Source organism: Rhinopithecus roxellana, chromosome 5 (genome assembly GCF_007565055.1).
Source record: "Rhinopithecus roxellana isolate Shanxi Qingling chromosome 5, ASM756505v1, whole genome shotgun sequence".
Lineage (NCBI taxonomy): Eukaryota > Metazoa > Chordata > Mammalia > Primates > Cercopithecidae > Rhinopithecus > Rhinopithecus roxellana.
This window is the reverse complement of record NC_044553.1, coordinates 87,592,971-87,611,956: the sequence shown is the minus strand read 5'-3', so window position 1 is coordinate 87,611,956 and position 18,986 is coordinate 87,592,971. Positions and strand designations below refer to the sequence as shown.

Here is an 18,986-nt window from a genome sequence, read left to right as displayed (position 1 = left end):
TCTATTTTTTAGTAGAGACGGGGTTTCACTATGTTGGTCAGGCTGGTCTCGAGCTCCTGGCATCAAGTGATCTGCCCCATTGGCCTCCCAAAGTGCTGGGATTACAGGGGTGAGCCACAGTGCCTGGCCTGGGCCAGGTTTTATAAGCATAAAGTAATGAGATGTGATCTGATTGGATCTTGCAATGGGGTGATGCTGGGAGGTATGATTTGATTGGATCCTGCCATGGGGTGATGATAATGATTAGATCTTGGATCCTGCCATGTGGTGTCCCCTTCTTAATTCATTCCCCACTCCTCAGTCAGAGCACTTAGGTTCCTGTTGTGATTGCAGACTCGGTTCATCTGGGCATGTTCAAGTTAGGTGACCTTCAAACTGGAGGCCCATGGTAACTGAAAAGCAACTCACAACTTTGTTAACATAGAAGTTGAACCAGGTTGGTGTGATGTGGTTACAAAATAGCTAGTAAGTCTGAGGGTAATATACTGGCTCAATACTTCTCTATCCTAAGTTGGAAACTATGGTCAATTTTGATGAAGAAATTATTAGCTATTTCCCTACTTCAATTTTGCCATACCAAAGCATATGAACTTGATAAACCTTGTAGTGTCTTACAAGGTTTTAATCTTTTCATCTGTAAAAAGGTTGGGTTGAATCAAATTATTCTTTCTCCTTGTTAATGCAGATAATACTTTATTTCTGAAGGCAAGAGTATGATCTATTACATAAAATTTTTTTAATGTATCCAATATATTATAAAAAATAAAGACAGGGGTCTTGCTATGGTTGTCCAGGCTGGTCTTGAACTCCTGGCCTCAAGTGATCCTCCCACCTTGACTTCCCAAAGTGTTGAGGTAACAGGTATGAGCCATCATTCCTGGCTATATCCAATATTTTTTTTTTTTTTTTTTTTTTTTTTTTTTTTGAGAAGGAGTCTCACTCTGTCACCCAGGCTGGAGTGCAGTGGCCAGATCTCAGCTCACTGCAAACTCCGCCTCCCGGGTTTACGCCATTCTCCTGCCTCAGCCTCCCGAGTAGCTGGGACTACAGGCGCCCGCCACCTCGCCCGGCTAGTTTTTTGTATTTTTTTAGTAGAGACGGGGTTTCACCGTGTTAGCCAGGATGGTCTCGATCTCCTGACCTCGTGATCCGCCCGCCTCGGCCTCCCAAAGTGCTGGGATTACAGGCTTGAGCCACCGCGCCCGGCCTATATCCAATATTTTTTAGTGCTTCTTGAATCTGTGTTAGGAACTGAGATGAAATTAAAAATATACAAGATAGAGTTTTTGCTTACAGTGTTATGGTGGAAACAAACAAACATAATTATTATTTTGTAGTATTAATAGTCCAGGAAAGAGCAGTTTTCAGGAGTGGTATGACCACAGCTCAACCATATCTTCAAGGGTTTTCTATCTGTCTGCCATCCCCAGTAGGTTGACTTCATTTTCAGGTTAATTCCTCTTGCAAGATTGCTGCCAATGGCAATCTGGGTTACAGGTTGACTTGCTCATATCTGGCAGGAAAGAGAGAACTCCTTCCCCCAGGTATAGACTGAAAATCCTTTCCTTTGGTCTGATTGGGCCACTTTGTCCTGGTCCTAATGGTTTTCAAGTGTATTAATTACAATAGTCTAGGACTATTCTAATTCTAGCATAACCTAGATGCTAGGTCATACTGCAGTGAAAAATACCCCCAAACCTCAGTGGCTTAACCTACAAAGGTGTATTTCTTATTAAAACCAGATGAAAATGGGAGGCAGGCTGCTCTACCTTGTCCTTTATTTTTTGGAACTTAAGCCGAGAGAGGCTTTACCAATACTCTCAAGATAATACTGGTCTTGAGTCTAGGGAAGAGTAAACATTGTAAGGACTTATGCTGGCAATGAACTGTTCTACCTGGAATTGACACATACCACTTCTACCCACAACTCACTACAGACTGGTAGCGATAGCTAGTCAGTCACATGGTCCAGCCCAACTGCAAGGGGAGGAGGGTATCTGGGGTGGGTGTGGAAAAATGTAATCTTTTTGTATGTCTGGAAGGAGAGAGTAAGCATAATAAATCTCCTACCATATTAGGGAATCCATTTACTGGCTAATTGAGTTGCCCTTCTGTAGTTGGAGTTTGGGTGGTTACATAAAAAATTGGCAGATGAAAACAAAAATAAAGAGCCTTATTAATAAGGAAGGACAGGAGTGAATGTTGAATAAGAAATCAATAGTGTGAACTATATGCTGCTTTATCCCAACGAAGAAGACAGAAATTTTAGCCATGGAGGCAAGTCATAGGGAGGCATAGTCTGGCTAGTTTCATCAGTCTTTAAATCAATTACTTCATTTACTCTTCTAATGGGAAAGATTTGCTCTGGCTTTTTAATGAGTAGGTATAAAGTTTGTTTAAGGAGCTGGCTCAAAAGTGACTGAAAACACATTGAATTTGAAAATACAGATTCTTAGCTACTCAGGAGGCTGAGGTGAGAATACAGCTTGAGGCCAGGAGTTCAAGACCAGCTTTGGCAACATTCTGCGACTTTGTCTCTAAAAAATAAAAAAGAAAATATAGACTTCCCCCCCATATTTCATTTTTGTAGTTATTGTCAATGGTGTGTCAAGTTGGCTAGATTTGTAGTTTTAGAACTGATGAACAACTAAAACTTACCTAGTCCAACTCTTTTATTTTACAAATGAGAAAACTGAGGCCCAGATGTGTAAAATGATTATCTCAAGGTCACCCCTTCTTGCTCTTGGCAATAACAATGCTGACCTTTGGATGACTTCCTAGAAAATCAGATCCTATAAGTGAAGCGTAGCTAGAGCAACAATTATAAAACAACGAGAACAATTAACAATTATTCAGAATGCTTCCATGGCTGACAGTCAGTTGGTACACATTGGTAGAGATAGAAAAATTTCTAAACTATTTGGTAAGTAGCTTATGCTAAGCCTTCTGAGTGCCTCAACCCCTTGCTGGAACTCCACAGATCTCCCCATCATAATAATAGGATCCACCTCAAAGGTTTGATTTGAGAATTAAAGGTAGAGGTAAAGAGTTTTGCATGGGGCCTGGTGCTCAGCACTATTACACTTTGGCTATTATTTTTATTACAGTCATAATAAAATGGTAGTAAATTTCAAACCAGTTTCTACATGAATGTTCACAACTTAGGAAATGTGATAGCATTCAATTTCATTAACTTTGATCTAGCTAATCTCTCAATAAAATGGCCACTCATGTGCTCACTTTAACTTTCATTTTGATCTTTTCCATTGTCTAAGGGTTGACTCCTTCTTGCCCCACACCCAAGTCCCCATAGCTCTAGCTGATGGGTAAGAATTTGACTGAGGCTATGTAAAAGAAAACAATGCACTGACAAGGCCCTGTTAGTTCTCAGTATAACAGATCATAAAGATTATTCTGTCTAATCTTTTGTTGAACAGAACTTGTCTTTAACTTTTGGGATAAGCAAAGATGGGTCCAAAACCTAGTTTGGTGAGGGAGGGGTGGAGTAAGAGGTGGAGTACCTATGCTTACTTAATCTAATACAAACTGGGAGTGATGAGCAGCAGAGGCAAGCAGTTGGGGGAGGAGAATAAGAGAGCCCAGCAACGGGGTGGGGGGAGGGGACCTGCGGCTTGTGGAAAAACGCTTTTGACACAGATACTTTCTGATGGCCAGTGATGGTTAGAACCTTTTGGGGGATTCCTTCTCTCTCAGAATTTAACCTGGCAAGAGAAAGACTGAGTTCTAGAAATTTTCTTCTCTGGAGAGAGTAAAATAAATGCATTTTAAAAAAGCTGGGACTGTTGTCCACACTGAGAAGAGGCAGGGTAATCATCCCTTTTATAAGTGAATTTCCTGGAAATTCATGATTGGCTTGGAACTTAATGTGTAAAGACTTGTTCTCATATCAGTTGCTTGACAGAGACCTCCAGTTTTGGGATGGCAGCTAAATCCTGAGCCTGCCTTGGAAAGGGTTTTGATAATAATGTTCCGTCACAGGTGGAGAAGCATACTGATTCAACAAAGCAGACTTCAAAATCACTGAAGAATTAGTTTCTGAGTGTATTCAAGAGATACCAAAGTTATTTGTTATTTATTTATTTATTTTTTTGAGGCAGAGTTTCGCTCTTGCCCAGGCTGGAGTGCAATGGTGTAATCTTGGCTCACCGCAACCTCCGCCTCCCTGGTTCAAGCGATTCTCCTGCCTCAGCCTCCTGAGTAGCTGTGATTACAGGCACCCGCCATCACACCCAGCTAATTTTTGTATTTTTAGTAGAGACGAGGTCTTGCCATGTTGGCCAGGCTGGTCTTGAACTCCTGACCTCTGGTGATCCACCCGCCTTAGCCTCCCAAAGTGCTGGGGATTACAGGCGTAAGCCACCGCGCCCAGGCCAAAGTTATTTGTCATTTTAACATACACTATACTGCTCTATACAAATGCACCAAATCCTGGGCAAAACATTCCTAGTTTTTTTTTTTTTTTCCAATTGGAAGGAGGTAGGGAAAATAAGTGCTTTAATTCCTAGGATTTTGGAAGTAAAAACAGAAGGCCAAACAAAAATGGAATTTTGAGGCAAATGTAAAGCTTTGAACTTGTATATCTCAAAGTATTATACAGTGTAAACTATCATGATTATTAACCAACTATAAATAGTTCTTTTCTTTTTTTAAATTTTATTTTTAATTTTAGAGATAAGGGTCTTGCTATGTTGCCCAGGCTGGATGCAGTGGCTACTGACAGGCATGATGTGGCACTGCAGCCTGGAACTCTTGGGATTAAGTGATCCTTCCTGCTGCTTCTATCTTAGAAAAAAAAAAAGTTACGCTTGCTTGTTAAAATATTTTTAAAATGCTGTGTTTAAACTAAAATGTAAATATCCGCCCCACCTCTGACTTCTAAAAATTATCTAGAGTATGACTGATAAGATTTTTACTTTTAATCCCACATAAGCCTAACATTTGTGTTCATTTCCAACAACCAAAGTGTGTCACTTTTATACCAGAATTTTGTCCTGCTTGTACACTCACTACAGACCTCTCATGGGAGAGAGCATCCATGCATTTATAAATTGTTATTGAATAATTTTATTGAATGATGACACCCAAACTGAGCTAGAACATCTTTTGTGTGATCTTGGATAAGTCACTCTCCTTTCAATTTTCTTGTCTCACAGGGAGATAAAAATCCTAAAAACGACTGTAAAGTACAGCACTTCATAGAGTGCTTTTTGTTTAAAGAGCTGACAATAAATACGAGTCACAAGGTCTAGCAAAACCTCTCTCAGAACCTGAGCTGCTTGAGGACAAGGGATTTTCTTGTTCTGAATGAGCAGTACCTTATTTGTGTATCTGTGATAAGAGTTCCTGGTACATAAGACGGTCTCAATAAATATGTGAATTTATGACTATTAGGCAGATTGCAATCTTGACAGGCCACTGCCTCCTAAATCTCTTTTCTATGATCTTTTAATATTTAACATCTAAAAGGCCGCCACTACTTGTTTTGGGATAAGTGTCCCCGGTATGTACTTTAAAATGCCCAAGCCTTGAGAAATGATTCTTGTCTTCAGGGCACCATTTCGCTTTCCCACCGTAAAGCGCCCCAGGCTTGGGATCTGGGTCCCAAGGCTACAGGGAAGAGTTTGGAACGGGAAGCTCATCTTCCGGCCCTCTGATTGGCCGGCTCGCACTCCACTCACGCGGCGCGCGGCTCTGATTGGCCTCGGCGGCACCCCTCGGCCCGCGACTACTTTGTGTGCTGGGGCGGCGCGCTCAGGTCCTCCCGCTCAGCTGGCGGGTCTGGGCTGCTCTGAGGCAGCCCTTCGGCCCACTGCTCTGCATCGCGGGCGCCGGGAATTTTCCGAGTCCGAGCGGGTAGGACGCATCCTAGGGCAAAGCCTCTCCCCTCTCCCCGTGCTGTTCTCTTTCCCGTACTGAATAAACTTCCGCCTCAGAGGGGCTGTCGCAGCCGCGGGTCGGGAGAGGCCGGGCATCGAACTCAGGCCCTCGTGGGGGGGGGGTCTTTCTCTTAGAGTGAATGTGGAAACAGCTCTCACAAGATAAAGTAGGGCCTCGCTGAGTCTCCTGGGGGAGCGATGCCATTGCAGGATCGCGCTGGAAGCTGCAGCCAAGCGGTCAAACGCGGGCTGCAGGGGCTGAGCAGCAGCAGCGCCCACCCCTAAAAGTAGCAAGGAGCCAGCTTCAAAACCTCTAGTGCGGGTGCCCCCTAGGGCAGCCGACTGAGCTAGCACGGGCCGGTCCGTTCCCAGCGCTGTAGGGAGCACGGCATTCTCAGGAGGCGGCTCTCCTCCCTGGATCCGGGATCCGCTCGCGCCCCGCTCAGCCTCTGGCCTTCAGGCGGTAGAGGGCCGCCTACGCCTGTGTGCGAGCCGGCGTCCGCGTGCGCAGCCGCTGCCCTGCTGGAACTGTGCCGTCCCGCTGTGGCCCGCGGCTCTGCTAGGCGGTGGATGCTGCTGCTACGCTCTCCACGGGTGCAGCGAGGAAGGGGGCGGGGAGAAGCCCTGGCACATGCTAGGGTCGCCGTAGGTGGCAGCGGCCGGCGCATGCGCGCCCTCTCCCAGAAGCCAGGAACGCCGAGGGGCGCGCGCCCCCATTCGCGCGCGCGCGCCGGCGCTGGCCGAGGCTTCCCCGCCTGCGCTCGTTGTCAGAGCCGCTCCGGCGCGTGCGCGCGTTATCTCCGGCGGACCGGAGGAGCTGGTTCCCTCTGCTCCAGCCCCCGTCCCCATCCCGCCCCCTCCTCCCGGCCCCAGCAGACTCGTCCCTTTTTCTCCCCGCGGAATGGGGCCGGCACTACTTGGGGTCGCGCGCCCTGGACCCGGCTCGCTCTCGGTCTCGCGCTGTCAGCAACTGCCCGGCTCGCGCCGCCTCGCGCTCTGCCTCAGTCTGTGGCGCCGAAGGCTCCGTTAAGCGGCGGCGGCGGTTCCTGTTTCCGTTTCTTCCTCTCCGTTCAGTCGGGAGTAGCATCCTCCACCCAGCCACCCTTCCCACTCCCCCAGCGTGGGGCAGCTGCAGCTGAGGGCTGTGGCTTTGGCAGCTGCGACGGGGAACGGCGAAGACCGCCTCTGCTCCCGCCTCGGGTAAGGGGGCGTTTTGGGAGCCGGGCCCCGCGCGCCTCGGGGTCTTGGGCTGGGCTGCGCGCGGGATCTGAGGAGGCTCCGCGGCTGTCCCTGCTCGTTTCCCCAGGCGACTCCCGGGCCTGTTGCTGCAACTGCTGCCGGTTAACCAGCGGCTCTCGGAAAAGTGGGGAGGGAGCCCCCGGGACGCTCTGGCGGATGCCTTGGCGCAGCCCCGGGGGCGCGGGCAGAGGGTGAGGGGCGCCTGCCTCTCCAGCCGGGACGCGGAGCTGCGGCGCCGCTGCCCTCGGCGTCGCGCATCCTTGCCTAGGGCAGGGGCCAAAACCTAGAGGAGGAGAAGGGATGGGGGCGGGGGTGGGATGTGTTCGTCGTCTCCCCTCCACACCTATCTTACCTTCGCCAGCAGCTCGGTCTCTGGAGTCGCGGTCTGTGGGGAGGAAGATGCCTGTGCGTTATGGGCTCTCTCTGAGTGCTGCTTGGGTTAGAAAGCAGGGAGTGGACCCGCACAAAGATCCGCGAGGGACCGTGCTGGGCAGTTAAAGGCTTGAGTGCAGCTGTACTCCCTTTTGATGTGCAAATGACGAGCTGGCGGCTTTTGAGTGTCTAAACTTATTTGGGAAGGTTAAATGAGTCCATATTTATCCGTTTTCGGAGGTTTGTCCTGCAGGATTGAGTGGGTTGTAGGGTGCAGCACCTGTTCTTTCTTCACAGTGGGGATTGCAATCTTCAGAGACGCAGTGTATTTCTTAAGTTAAGTGGCAGTGTCATGCTTAGGGTTTGTCCCTGATGAGCTTTTATTTTAGCGTTTTGCAGTATAATATAGATTGAGGCCTTGGTTAAAGGCACGGAAAGGTGGTGGTTTTTTCCTTCCTGTGTTTGAATTATTTGCAGTTTATTTAAACCCACGCAGGAAGGTGGACCCAGAAAAGCCAAATTCTCCAGTAGATAACCCCAAATTTCAAGGTTTTGCGGAACAAATTCAACACAACTTTTGTGTCAGTTTAGAGTTAAACGCATCAGAAGTAACTGACTTAACTGACTTGCCTCTATGAAAACTGTTGGCAGGTTTCATTATAGTTTTTTTTTCTTGCTATTCCTGCGGTTAGGTGAATATTTATTTTCTTGATTAAATTTACATTCCATGTTTTATGGCTAATTCTTTAAATAGGTGCATCATATATAAAGTATTTTAGGAGAGAAATTACTATTTAACCACTACAGTATATCAGATATATAAGAAATAATGGAGTTGTAGTCTCTGCTCTGTAAAATAGCTGTAAAAACATCTTAAAACCCTATGCCAAATAATAAGGCCCTGTACATTGCTGTCCTTGGGAAATCTGCTATGTGTATAGAAAATCTTAATTACTTGATTTATAAATATAAATACTACAGTAGTAGTGAGAAGGTGGGAATTCAAGCATTTGTAATTGTGATTTTACAGGTTCATTGTGTAAAAAATGCCGGGAGTTAGAGATGAATAGGCTATAAGGAACATACAAAGGTAGTTCCAAGACATGGATTGTCTTTTTGCTGCTTTATAAATTGAGAATTCTGTTTGAATTGAAGAGCTGAACAGCTGGAATGAAACTTGCATGGATTGCAGAAACAGATGCAAAAATGTATCTTTGGTCAAGTTGTGAATTAACTTGAAGAGTATGTTTAATAGGATAGTGATTCAAAATAATTTCCATAAAATATGGCATTATATACGTTATATTTTGAGGATATTTTTGAATTTAACTAGAAAGTCACCTGAAGTTGTTTTCCTACAAATCAGTTCTGTTTAAGATGTATAGAACTGAGAAAAAACAACAACAGTAATTCTGATTACATCCTGCATTGTTTTGTTGCAAATTCTTACCAGTTATTTTGACGAAATTGAAGTGTCCTTAAAAGTGGTGAATCTTAAAATTTGCTAGTGAATTGGAAAAACTTGTTACTTATTATTATTTTTTAAAATGCAGTTGTATTAGTACATTGGTCTGGAGGGGGAGCTAGTGCCAAAGCAAAGTATAGCTTAATAGCTGTTTGAACTTTTAAAACACCTAAAACCAGATTTTTATGACCAAGAGGAACATACATTTTTAATTAAAAGAGTAAGACATTAATGTGGGCATATATATGTATATAGTTATTTGTGGAGTGAATATATTGTGTATTACAAATTAGTTAAAAAAATATTTTCATGAGCCGTAATAATGGAAAGCTGAGTGCTGAAAGATTTATTGGATTTCTCACTTAAAAATCTCTAAAATGTATCCCCAAACTTAGAGTATGTTATGGTATTTTCTTAACCTTCTTGTGCTGTTCATCAGAAGAGAAGGCATGTATTCTTGACCCATTGTGCATGTTGTGTGTTCTTAAATTTTGTTTTTATAATAGCTATAATCCTAAAATTTCAAAAACAAAGCTTTAAGTAGAATCTTATGTGGGCGAAGGTACTAATTGTGTGGTAAGCTAGGTATTTATCAAAAGTAGATATAATTCCTTTTTTTTTTTTTAAGTAGAGATAACTCCAATAAAAAAAATGGACCTTTTAGATATCTGGAGAACAGTATCCCCAGGTCGCTTAACCCTTATCTCCTGCAATATAATGCAGTGAGTACAGCTGATCTACCAAATTGAATGTGTGCCTTTGAATATGAAGCAGTTGTTTTGTGGCCTGTGTCATTTCATTTAGATTTCTAAACTGTAATATATTAGGTATGTTAATTTACTTCTGACCATTCACGTATTCTTTAAATCCAAGCATAGAAACTGATAATTATATGTATATTAAAATCATTGAAATATTAGTTTTTTTGCAGATAGCATTTGGGCTGTTTGTTATCAATAGCTCTTCATTATGTAAATAGAATCTTAAGGCTGATAAAGTAAGTAGACTCTTCCATTTCATTAATGGTTATTTTTGATTTATGATAATCTGCATTTAATAAATCTCTTGATTTAGTTAAATGGTGGATACATCATTTCATATTATAGCACATTGATAAATGTAAAAGAAAGTTTTTACTATCATGAGAGTAAATACTTAAAAAAACTTGAGTAGTTACTTTACTAAACATAAAACTAAGATTTTTAAACAACTCTGAAACTAAAAGTATTACTGTTATGCTACCTTTTTTTTTCCCCCAAAGAGATGGGATCTTGCTATTTTGTCCAGGTTGACTGTGAACTCCTGGGCTCAAGCAGTTCTCCTGCCTCAGCCTCTTGAGTAGCTGGGACTATAGGCATGTGCTACCACATCCAGCTTTATTATAGTTTCTGTACGCTGCATCGATACTGCTTCTGTTGATCCTTTTCAAAGGAGATATCAACTTCTGGTCTTCAACAGTAGTGTAGCATCCTCTTATTGATTCTCTGGCTTATATTTCACTACCATATAGTATAGAGTTTCTTTCTCGGAGTTTGAATTGTTTTTACATTGTAGCTTGTTATAGTGAAACAATTAAACATATTTAAAAGTAAAAGATATTTACAACTGATTTTTAAAGAACCTTTAAAAAAATCCCCAACAGAAGAATATTATATAGGGATATGTAGATTTAAGATTTTATTTTCTTTAATTTTTTTTTTTTTTTTTTTTTGAGATTGGGGTGGGGGTTTGTCTCACTATGTTGCCCAGGCCAGAGTGCGTTGGTGTGATCACGGCTCACTGCAACCTTGACCTCGCTGGTTCAAGCCATTCTCCCACCTTAGCCCCTGGAGTAGCTGGGACTATGGGTGCATGCCACCATGCCTGGCTAATTATTTTTTATTATTTGTAGAGATAAGACCTTGGTATGTTACCCAGGTTTGTCTTCAACTCCTGGGGTCAAGTAATCCTCACACCTTGGCCTCCCAAAATGCTGGGATTACAGGTGTGAGTCACTGTACCCGGCTCCTTTATTTTATCAAAAAGATTTTTTTTTTTTTTTTAAGTTTAAAAGAGACAGGGTCTTGCCATGTTGTCCAGGCTGGTCTTGAACTGGCCTCAAGTGATCATCCCACCTTGGCCTCCCACAGGCGTGAGCTACCATGCTTGGTCATAAGATTTTTAAAAAATTGATTAGTTTCAAATCCCAACTTTCTCTTCTCATTCTAATCTCCTGTCATTATTTCCTTTCCCCAGCTACCCACCATCATCCAACAGTCTTCCATTTGGAATAATGGGAAATCAAACCAATAAAATTAACCTTACCACCCACCAGGCAAAGGTTTTTCTTAATATCTACAATATTCTGAACATAAACCCCATATAAACTTTATATGATACTACACATTTTCCTTTTAATGGAGGAAGAGCAAACAGGACCTATGAATTATGCCATATTTGTCAATATAAGGGTTACTTTTGTACTCTTACTGAAAGCAGAGTTATAGGGCAAATTTCATTTTAAATTTTCATACCCATCTGCTTAAAAAAAATATCTCTTTGTGGTAGTCTTTTTTTTGGTCAGAAAATGACAATGTGAAGGAGAAATATGTTTTGAATTTATAAATCTTCTTTTAATTCACAAATTATACCAAATATAAGGGTAGTGCTAATGTGGTTCAAATTTTGCCTTTGCTATTCTACCTTTTTTTCTGTAGTCATTCTGTAGTATAACTTGTTCATCGAAGCACTGGAATAAAAGAAAAACTTTTAAAGATCACTACTGAAATGCTCACTGTATTTGTTGTATTTTATAACTTGGATTTTTAAAGTTTATTTTTCCATAAACCAAATAAATATGAAAACGAACTTGAAAGATTTTGTTACAGCCTTGATGACTGGTCAGTATAAATAAAGTTCACATTATAAAGTAATAAAACATTGGTATTACTCTTAGATGGAAATGGAAAATTAAGCTAATGTTTACTTTAGAATCTGTGTAATGAGTTTATATCATGTAGCGATGAGGCACATGAAAAAAGTTAGAATTAGTTTTTCTAATGAATAAACTTCATGATATAAACTTGAAAGTGCGTAAATGCTGTAACTTTCTGATTGTAAACTTGAACAAAAGTAAAATGAAAATGGGAGAGACCTGTTAATTACCTTAAACATATAACTAAAATGAACCTGTGTATCTGTCTAAGTCTTATTTGATAAAGACTTTCAATGCACAATGAATGAGTTTTAAATTTTTATCAATGTTGTGACTGATTTTTCTATAATATCCCTTAAATGAGTTATCAAATTCTAATAATATTTAGAACCAGAATAAATTTACTTAGAGTATAAACAATATTTACAAACGATCAAAACTATAATAAAAGCATTGCAATGTTATTTAATGACTTAAGTCAACATTCCATAAGTTAATCTAAATAATCATTTTTATAATTGTTTAATACAATAATACAATTGATAGTAATATCTTAATTAGTGGTAAAGTGGACAAATATAATTTGTAGATTCTGTGTTGTCTGGGACCTTGAGGCAGTCAGTGAAGAGGAGGAAATAGAGAGAGAGAGGAGCGTACTGGTTGATGAGCTTGCCTTATTTGGAGATGAAGGAGATTTATTCAGTTCTTTTCTTTCCCTCCTTTTTTCTCCTTGTTTGTCATCCTCTTCTAGCAATGGTAAGAAATGAGGGAATTGACCATCTTTACAGTATCCTTTTTTCTTAGAGTTCATAGAACATTTCCAGGTAAAACATTAGTTTTTATGTTATAATAGGTTTATTATAATGATTTCATTTCCTTTTGAGGTGGTAGGCGAGAGACTAGAAGAACTTCAGTTGCATAGCGTTTAGTATTTATTAAAAATGATTTTATAGGCCAGGTGTGGTGGCTCATGCCTGTAATCCCAGCACTTTGGGAGGCTGAGGCGGGTGGATCACCTGAGGTCAGGAGTTGGAGACCAGCCTGACCAACATGGAGAAACCTGGTCTCTACTAAAAATACAAAATTAGCCGGGCGTGGTGGTATATGCCTGTAATCCTAGCTACTCGGGAGGCTGAGGCAGGAGAATCACTTGAACCCGGGAGGTGGAGGTTGCGGTGAGCCGAGATCGTGCCATTGCACTCCAGTCTGGATAAGAAGAGTGAAACTCCGTCTCAAAAAACAAAACAAAACCAAATTCTAACCTTCATGTGCTTCTTACTATAAATTATGTGCCTCTTACTATAAAAAAAATATAAAGCATGTGCCTCTTAGTATAAAAAAAAATTGTGTTCATTGAAGAGAACTAACGTATTAAACTAAAAATGAGACACAGTGTTCTCCACTCATGAGAGTGCTGTTAGCAGGTTTAAGACAGTTACTGTGAGTTCACAAGGTGAAAGTGTGTGTGATAATTAGGGCCTAATCAATTGGGATCTGACTTACTCAATTTCTCCAGTACATGGAATTGTACTAGCACTTGAAGGAGAAAATATATAATAGAAGTCGTATTAGTTTTTATGTCTCGAGCTCTTTGAATAACTTTAATTCGTTCAGTTGCCAAATGTCAAAAGACTGTAATTTTGAGAAAGTTGATTCTTTACAATTAGAACTAAGCCAGCGTAAACAATTTGCTTTCTTTTTATAAGTTTTAGGTTTTTCTTTTTGTCTTAGGAAGTTTAGTGAAACTCTAGGGGTTAGGCAGGTTGTAACTGAGATTCTTGAGGCCAAAAGATCCTGTCTTGTCCTTGGTAAACTGACCCCCTCAACAGCATGAGAAATGTAGGTTTACTGATAATCCTGATTGCTTCCTGACATAATTACAGACATCCAGCCCTGTATCAACTAAAATTCCGCTTGTTTTTAAGGTTCAAATATTAGAAGTATCTGCTTGATACCTCTCAGGTTGTCAAGTGTACATAGGATGAGAGATATGTTACTTTTAATTTGTAAGTAAACAAACAAACAATATTATGTTCTCAATGCTGAGTAAGCTGAAAAGATGTATACCTACTGAGGATACACCAAATAATGAACTAAAGAAACCTGGTAATGTGCAATTAGGAATAGTTCTTCTTAATAATAAAAAAAGATTAGTGTTTGGGTTATAATGGCATAGAGATGTAATGAAAGTAAAATTACCAAAGAAGTCTATTTTGGAGAAATTTGTGTCGGACTAGATAACAAACAAAAGAACACATCCTTTTTTTATTTTTATTTTTTATTTTATTTTAGAGATGGGGTCTTGCTTGTTGCCCAGGTTGGTGTCAAACTCCTAGACTCAAGTGATCTTCCTCGCTTGGCTTCGTAAAATGCTGGGATTACAGATGTGAGCCACCAAGCTTGGCCAGAACACATCCTCTATATGACTGTCTACAGAGGCTTACTTAGAATAGTACAGAAGTACCTAAAAGGAAATAATGATAAATAACTAAAATGTGTTAATAGGGATCATGTGTTCATTTCTGCATGTGTATTTGTATAGTACCTGTCATTTGCTGTTTCCGTGTGTAAATGCACAGTTGGAAAATAAGGTACCCAACTTTTGGAAATCATTCAGGGAAGTGCCTTTGAAGTTTAGAGAAAAGTTGATTTCTTCATATTTTAGTGACACTTTTCAGCATATATAGTTCACCCTTGAACAGCACGGGGTTTGGGGCACAGACCCCCATCAAGCTGAAAATCCACATGTAACTTTTGACTCCTCAAAAATTTAATAAACTTACTATTGACTTCCAGCCTTACCGATGACATAGTCAACTAACACATTGTACCTTATATGTATTATATACTGTGTTCTTAAAGTAAGCTAAAGAAAAGAAAATGTTATTAAGAAAATCATAGACTGGGCATGGTGGCTCACACCTGTAATCCCAGCACTTTGGGAGGCCAAAGTGGGCGGATCTTGAGGTTAAGAGATTGAGACCTTCCTGGCTAACATGGTGAGACCCTGTCTCTACTAAAAATACAAAAATTACCTGGGCATGGTTGCATGTGCCTGTAGTCTCAGCTACTAGGGAGGCTGAGGCAGGAGAGTTGCTTGAACCCAGAAGGTGGAGGTTGCAGTGAGCCAAGGTTGCACCACTGCACTCCAGCCTGGTGACAGAGTGAGACTCCATCTCAGAAAAAAAAAAAAAAAAAAATCATAAGAAAGAGAGAGTATATTTACCGTTCATTAAGTGGAAGTGGATCATCACGAAGGTCTTTATCCTCATTGTCTACACATTGAGTAGGCTGAGGAGGAGAAGGAAGCAGAGGAATTGCTCTTGTTGGTCTCAGCATGGTAGAGGTGGAAGGGGGAAGGAGAGGCGGGAGAGGCAGGCACACATGGTATAACTTCATGGCAATACGTCATACTTCTGTCTTTTTTGCTTTTTCATTTCTCTAAAAACATTTCCATATGGTACCAATCCTTCTTCCACCATTTGCTTTAGTTTCAGTGCCCATATCAGAGAAGGGTTCATGTCATGAACAGTCAAAAGCATTCTTGAACAATCAGATAATCTTCTACCAGACTGTCTAATGTCATTTTGTTTTCTGGCATTCCTTCTGCATCACCTGGTACTGGATTGGAAGCACTCATCGAATCATCTTTTTAAATTCCTCTTGTGTGGTGTCTATTTCTTGAATTTCTCCAAGATTTGTATCTTGAAACCCTTTAACCCAGTTTTTTTTTTTTTTTTTTTTTGCCACATCCACAGTCTTTTTCATGATTTCCTTGATTGGCCCTGTGACAAATCCTGTGAAGTCATGCACAACATCTGGACACAGTCTTCTCCAGCAGGAATTTATTATTTCAGGCTTGATGGCTTTCATGGCTTTTTCCATAACAATGATGGCTTCTTCAGTGGTGTAATCCTTCCAGACTTTCATGACGTCTCTTTATTGGCATTCTCTTTCATAGAGTTGACAGTACTTTCTGTAGTGTACTGTGTCCAGTGGTCCTCATGAACCCCTGATTTAGAAGCTGAATTAGGAACATTGTGTTTGGGGGCAAGTAGACTACTTCAGCACCTTTGGTGTTGAACTCATGGGGATCCGGGTGGCCAGGGGTATTGTTCAATAATAAAAGAATGTACAGGCAAGATACTTCCTGACTTCAGGGACAAAGCGTCAATGGAACCAATCTAGAAAAAGGGTTCTCATTGCCCAGGCCTTTTTGTTGCATTACCAAAAGACTGGGAACTGGTGTTTATCTTTTCCCTTCAAGGCTTGGGAGTTTGTAGCATTATAGATAAGGGCAGTCCTGATCATAAACCCCACTGCATTTTCACAAAACAGTAGAGTTAGCCCATCCCTTCCTGCCTTAAATACTTAAATACTGGTGCTTTTTCTCTTCCTTACTAGTGAATGTTTTTTATGGCATTGTTTTCCAGAATAGGGCACTTTTGTCTGCATTAAAAACTTGTTTAGGTGGATATTCTTTCTCCATTTTTTTTTTTTTTTTTAAGAGATGGGGTCTTGCTCTGTCGCCCAGGCTGACATGCAAATGGCATGATCATAGCTCACCGCGGCCTCAAACTCCTGGACTTAGGCAGTGCTCCTGCCTCAGCCTCCTGAATAGCTAGGATGCAGGTGTGCACCACTGTGCCTGGCTAATTTTTAAATATTTTTTATTTTTTTGTAGAGACAGGGTCTCACTGTGTTGCCCACTCTGGTCTTAAACTCCTGGCCTCAGGTGATCCTCCCACCCGGGCCTTCCAAAGTGCTGGGATGACAGGTGTGAGCCATTATGCCCTCCCCCAGCTAATTAAAAAAATATTTTTTGCCGGGCGCGGTGGCTCAAGCCTGTAATCCCAGCACTTTGGGAGGCCGAGACGGGCGGATCACGAGGTCAGGAGATCAAGACCATCCTGGCTAACACGGTGAAACCCCGTCTCTACTAAAAAATACAAAAAACTAGCCGGGCGAGGTGGTGGGCGCCTGTAGTCCCAGCTACTCGGGAGGCTGAGGCAGGAGAATGGCGTAAACCCGGGAGGCGGAGCTTGCAGTGAGCTGAGATCCGGCCACTGTACTCCAGCCTGGGTGACAGCGAGACTCCGTCTCAAAAAAAGAAAAAAAAAAAAAAATTTTTGTAGAGGCAGGGTCTCGCTGTGTTGCTCAGGCTGGTCTTGAACTCCTGGCCTCAAACGATCCTCCTGCCTCATCCTCCCAAAGTGCTGGGATTACAGGAATGAGCCACTGCACCCGGCCTCCTCAGTGATTTTCTTTCTTTTTTTTTGAGACTGGGTCTTGCTTTGTCGCCCAAGCTGGACTGCAGTGGTAAGATCTTGGCTCACTGCAACCTCCGCCTCCCGAGTTCAAGTGATTCTTCTGCCTCAACCTCCTGAGTAGCTGGGACTACAGGTGTGCACCACCACGCCTGGCTAATTTTTGTATTTTCTGTAGAGGTGGTGTTTCACTATATTGGCCAGGGTGGTCTCAAACTCCTGACCTCGTGATCTGCCCACCTCTGCCTCCCAAAGTGAATGATTTTCTTAATGGCATCTGGAAAGTCGTCTGCTGCCTCTTGGTTGGCAGAAGCTGCTTCTCCTGTTATTGTGATGTTTCTAAAGCCAAACCCCTTTCTAAAATTATCAAGCCATCCTTGGCTGGCATTATATTCTTCAGCTTTAGAGCCTTCACCTTCCACTTGTTTTAAGTTGTTGTATAATGACTGCTTTTTCTTGAAACTTACTAAAGTTTATAGGGATGCCTTTCTTTATAGCAATCCTGTACCCCTTATAAAAGCTACATTTTCCATATGAGATAAAAAAAAAAATTCACAAAACATGCACGATTTTTGCATCTGCTGGTGTACCTTTAGCAATGGCTTCATGAATTCTTTTTTTACAATGGCCCTTAAACTGGATTTATTTATCTTGAAGTGGCTGGCGGGCAATTGCAGCTGCAGACCTCAATCTACAGTACGTATCAAGCAAGTCAACTTTTTCTTGTAATGCCATGATTTTTCTCTGCTTCTTGGGAGCACTTCCGGCCTCACTAGTGGCACTTACGTGTCATTCAAGGTTTATAGTAGAGGTTTATAGTATCGTACTAAACATGAAGAAACTGCGAGAGATCACTTTTTACTGGAATATACAATTTATCGGAAAGATAAACTGCTTGCTTGGAGATGATTAATGTCACATGGTACTTTAAGCAAATATTCACACTTGAGCTCACCTCATTAACAGGAGGTGGCTACAAAATTATTTCAGTAGTACAGGGTGTAGTACAGTTAAATTTATGTAGTTATGATTTTAGTTATGATTTAATACTGTATCTTTGCTATTTTGAGACATGGTTTCTCTCAGTTTCAAATGGCACCATGTATGGCTAAGTGTGTGGTATAAGTTGGGACAATTTTTAACTTTTTATAATAGATTTGTATCTATTTTGTAGTAGTAAATGATAAAATAGACTGGTATCTACATATATTTTAAGCACTCATGGCATACCTCTTTCTTTTTTTCTTTTTTTTGATGAAGTCTCATTCTGTGACCCAGGCTGGAATGCAGTGGCATGATCTTGGCTCACTGCAACCTCCATCTCCGGTGTTCAGGTTATTCTCCTATCTCAGCCTCCCATCTTTTTCTTTTTTTGACCCAGGGTCTCACTCTGTCACTCAGGCTGGAATGTTGTGATTAAGTCATAGCTCACTGCAACCTCTGCCTCCTGACTCAAGCGATTCTCCCATTTCAGCCTCCCGAGTAGCTGGGACTGCAGGTGCATGCTACCACACCTGACTCATTTTTGTATTTTTTGTAGAGACGGGGTTTTGCCATGTTGCCCTTGCCCAGGGTGGTTTCGAACACCAGTGCTCGTGATCCTCCTGCCTCGACCTCCCAGAGTGCTGGGATTACAGGTGTGAACCACTGCACATGATCTACTTTTTTGATATTTCTAGGTTATATGGTTCATCTATGAATTTTTTCAAATTGTCACAAACTTCCCCCAAATTTATCAGTATGTTTATTGAAAAACATTAGCATATGAGTGGACCCTCACAGTTCAAACCTGTGTTGTTCAAATTTTAAGCCCTGAGAGCTCTAAGAGTTTA

At 41.6% G+C, this 18,986-nt stretch overlaps 1 protein-coding gene and 1 pseudogene across 5 annotated transcripts in view; one reads left to right on the top strand and one right to left on the bottom strand.

Annotated features, from left to right (window-relative positions):
* Positions 1-4,481: 4,481 nt before the first annotated feature.
* The window catches only part of FUT8 (fucosyltransferase 8), a 357,961-nt gene continuing 343,456 nt past the window's right edge, over positions 4,482-18,986 (top strand). For 3 of the 5 annotated variants that reach the window (XM_030930690.1, XM_030930692.1, XM_030930688.1), the window contains exon 1: positions 4,482-5,874. The gene's annotated coding sequence lies outside the window, so the exon portion shown is untranslated. Of the gene's footprint in view, positions 5,875-6,612; positions 7,098-18,986 lie in introns of those variants that run through there. The other 2 variants (XM_030930686.1, XM_030930687.1) reach the window with 2 other exon arrangements.
* LOC104678445 lies at positions 5,887-6,746 on the bottom strand (annotated as a pseudogene).